Source organism: Budorcas taxicolor, chromosome 15 (genome assembly GCF_023091745.1).
Source record: "Budorcas taxicolor isolate Tak-1 chromosome 15, Takin1.1, whole genome shotgun sequence".
In the NCBI taxonomy this organism is placed as follows: Eukaryota; Metazoa; Chordata; class Mammalia; order Artiodactyla; family Bovidae; genus Budorcas; species Budorcas taxicolor.
In genome coordinates this window covers 45819524-45823868 of record NC_068924.1, presented here as the reverse complement: position 1 = coordinate 45823868, position 4345 = coordinate 45819524, and positions in this window count along the sequence as shown.

The window sequence follows — 4345 nt, the reverse complement described above, 5'->3', positions numbered from 1 at the left end:
AATATAATAAAACTGAAAAAGTTTGAAATATTTCAAGAATTACCAAAATGTGCCACAGCAACATGAACTGAGCAAATGCTGTTGGAAAAAATGTGCTAAAAGACTTGCTCAACCCAGCGTTGCAACAAACCTTCAATTTGTTACAAAAAAAAAAGTACTATCTGTGAAGTGCAATAAAGCAAAGTGCAATAAACTAGGTATGCCTGTAATAGACGTTGAATAAATATTTGTTGAATGAAAAACATTAATTTCAAGTATTGATAGTGGTACCAATGTTGCTAAATTTCTGACAGCTTTTCTCCTTCCCAGGTAAGGAGAATATCAGGATTGGGGGTGTTTTATTTTGGAGACATACTGTGATCTAGGGGTCATAGGTCTCCATGACACTGACCGTCTTGTGGTCTTGTTTCTTTCTCCGGTGTCCAGCCCTACACTCCCCTCCTCCTCTCAGCTCTGCCATCCCTAGTATCTGCTATCTTCAGCACTCACTGGGGTCCGCCTGTTTCTACCTGAGACGTAGCTGCAGGAGACAAATATGAACAGTCAGCTCTGGGCCAGGCTGAGGTTCCAGGATCCCTGTTCCCCAGTCCAGCCTGAAGGGCCCCTGATCCCTCTCAGATGCCCTTGACATCCCGTTAAATAACCTCAGCAAAAGCCTCAGATCCCTTGTCTACTCTGCAAAGGTTCCTCCTGACAAGAAGACAGAGATTTCTGGGACCCCTGGAATGTGTTACCAGGCCTCTGCCATCAGGTTTAGCGTCCTCTCCTGACTTACCATGAAAACATGTCACGTTAACACTGTTCCTCCCTTGAGGTTAGTGGACAAAGCTGGACTCCTCAGGCCCTTAGCAGCATGGGTAGCACCTCGACTCCCTCAGCAGATACCTGACACCCATTTCTCCCTCTGCAGGGTATCTCTGACTGGGCCCGCTTCCTCCTAGCTGCTGGGCACTGGGGGTTGCTACTCCCAGACTCCCCTTCTCCTTGTCTTCAGCCTCTAAAATATTATATAACCTTCCTGGGATTAGCCCCCCTTGAGCACCCAGTGACCTTTCATCACCAACCCCTCAACAACCACTTCTAGCTCCAGAACTGTGTCCACGTGTCCTACAGGTTTCACTGAGCCTGCCTGGGGAGTGCTCACACCGAGCAGGAACACCGGCCGGAAAAGCCACTATGAGGGTCTTCAGTAGTACCGGCAGGGCCCTGCATGGACCTTCTGGTCCAGGAGCAGCCTCTCCTGAGGCCTCTCAGGGCTCTCTGCTGGGACAGCACATACACTGGACGGTGGCTTCTCAGCTTGGCCTCTTCTTTCCCACACAGCTCTGGTCCCCATCACAGCACCCCTGGATCTACCTATCACAGAAGACTCATCTGTGGCACTTTCCCACTATTGTTTCCTAATTTGTTTGTCTACTCTAAGGTGTTTTAAATAGCATTATTGGAAGCCCTCCTCTTTGGTCCCGTCCAACCGCGACCCAATCGCCTCGGCGCCCCCGCCCCCCCGCCAACGGCTCAGGGATTAGGCCAACAGAGTCTTCTGCACAGCAGGCAGCTTGCATGAAAGTTCACCTCCTGAGCAGGGGCTGAGAGGCCGTTTGAGAACCCAGGTGGGGATATGTCGGCCATTTCTGCTTGTCCTGAGTTATTCCCAGCGCTGTGTCCTGGGCTGTGTCCAAACTTGGGCCTGAGCGCCCCCTGGAGGCCTCGGGGATCAGTGCATGCCCACCCTGCAACCAGAAGCCACAGCCCGAGATTTCCTCCCTAAAACCGGCTCCCCAGTTTTTCCCTTTCACTCCTCTCAGCCTCGCTGTGGGGCCTTAGTGCCACGTCCCCTCTCTCTGATAATCTCCGCTGCCCCGAGCAGGTGTAGGGACCTTGGTCCCTTGCTTGATTTCTTGGGGATTTCAAGCCCGGAATTATCCAACCATCCCCTTTACCATGTGGTCTTTCTTCCCAACCCTCCTGACCAGCAGCTCTCTGGCTTCCCCCTAAGGGAGTGTGCATTGGGCCTGCAAACATCTTCATGGACGGAGCTTCCTCTGGCATCTCAAGAGCTGCAGTTAAGCTGGACACTGCCCTGCTGTCCCTTGGACTGGCTGTGTGCAGCCCGCTCTGCCACTGAGTTCTCTCATCCCAGTTACTTCTCACTTCCATGAGTGCTGTGTGTGCTGAGCACTCCAGGCAGCAGAGATATTATCTCTTTTCCGGACTTAAAGAATTGGGATGCAGCTCCAGGTACCCAAAGTGCTCGCTGCCCTCAATCAACTCCTTCAAGATTGCCCCTGTCTATAATGGGCCTTCCTGCATAGTCCATTCTTACCTCCCTCTGAATGTGTGTCTGCATGTGTGCTCAGCCACATCCAACTTTTGCTACACAGTGGACTGTAGCCCACCAGGCTCCTCAGTCCATGGGATTTCTCAGGCAGGTATACTGGAGTGGGTTGCCATTTCCTCTTCCAGGGGATCTTTCCCACCAAGGGATCAAACCCAAGTCTCTTGCATTGGCTGGCAGGTTCTTTAGCACTGAGCCACCTCTGGTCCTTCCCTATGAATGATTATAATAATTTGCTTGTATTTATTGGGCACATGTATGTGCCTAGCATTGTGCTTAACACTTAATGTGATGATTTTATCAAATCGTACATAAATGAGACTTCCCTATGGTCCACAAGGTGTCCCTTTGATCTCTGAAAAGCCCCCTATTGTCTTCCAGAGGTGCATGAACAGGCCCTCCCACCCTTGACCCAGGAATTGTGCTCAGTTCAGTTCAGTTCTGTCACTTAGTCATATCTGACTCTTTGCGACCTCATGGACAGCAGCATGCCTGGCTTCCCTGTCCATCACCAGCTCCAGGAGATTGCTCAAACTCATCTCCATCAAGTCGGTGATGCCATTAAACCATATCCTCTGTCATCCCCTTCTCCTCCTGCCTTCCGTCTTTGCCAGTATCAGGGTCTTTTCCAATGAGTCAGTTCTCCGCATCAGGTGGCCAAAGTTTGGGAGCTTCAGCTTCATCATCAGTCCTTCCAATGAATATTCAGTACTGATTTCCTTTAGGATTGAATGATTTGATATCCTTGCAGTCCAAAGGACTCTCAAGAGTCTTCTCTAACACCACAGTGCAAAAACGTCAATTCTTCAGCACTCAGCTTTCTTTACGGTCCAACTCTCACATCCATACGTGACTACTGGAAAAACCATAGCTTTGACTAGATGGACCTTTGTTGGCAAAGTAATGTGTCTGTTTTTTAATACACTAGGTTTCTCATAGCTTCTTCCAAGGAGCAAGCATCTTTTAATTTCATGGCTGGAGCAGTCACCATCTGCAGTGATTTTGGAGCCCAAGAAAATAGTCTGTCACTGTTTTCCATTGTTTCCCCATCTATTTGCCATGAAGTGATGGGACCGGATGCCATGATCTTAGTTTTTTGAATGTTGAGTTTTAAGCCAGCTTCTTCACTCTCCTCTTTGACTTTCATCAAGCGGCTCTTTAGTTCCTCTTCGCTTTCTGCCGTGAGGGTGGTGCTCCACCAAGGTAGTCTTGAGCTTCCCCATGACATCTTATACTCAACCTTCCCAGATCCATCACTCCCCAAGTACTGTTGAGTGCATTCTCTGCCAGTTACCATGCTGGGTGCAAGGGGCCTAAGAATGAATGAGGTGCTACAACTTACCAGTTTGGGGTATGACAGCTCCAGATTCCGGACTGGGCTCTGCTCTTAGCAATAAAGAGTAGTTTCAGCCTTTTGTAGAGAGGGAGAAATCATAGACCATACCTCCCAAATCACTGAGGGCTGCTGGCAATTTATCTTTGGAATTGGCAGCCAAACCTTGACAAATAGAGGTCAGGAGGGGGTGCCAGGACCCTTGTTTCACTGTAGGGAAAGGGCAGCAGTCTTGGCTCAAGAGCAGGAGGATGAAGCAGAGCTCAAAGTCTTCGGGACTGAGTTTTCAAATGCCCCGACTTTCCCATAGCCTCAGCTCGTCCCAGGTCCCTAACCCAGGCCTGCGCCTCAAGGATTGCTGTCTTCTTTACAACTGTTCTCCCCACAGCTGCTGGCTGTGTTTGGGTAAGGGTCCTTTCTCAGCCCTAGAGCAGAGAACCAAAGACCTTCCTATTTCTGCAGGAGACGTGGGCCTGGGGACAGGCATTTAGAGCTAGCTGAGTTCCAGGGGCTCTGCCTCTCTGCTCTCTTCTCCTGAAGCTTCAAAACATCAGGGCACATTTGGAATCTGGGTCCCCTAACCCAGCTGCTTGCCCCTCTTCTCATCAAGAGCTGGTTGTACCCTCATCTCCCCTTCCAAGCCCCATCCCACAAGAAAGCAACAAAACCATCGTGGT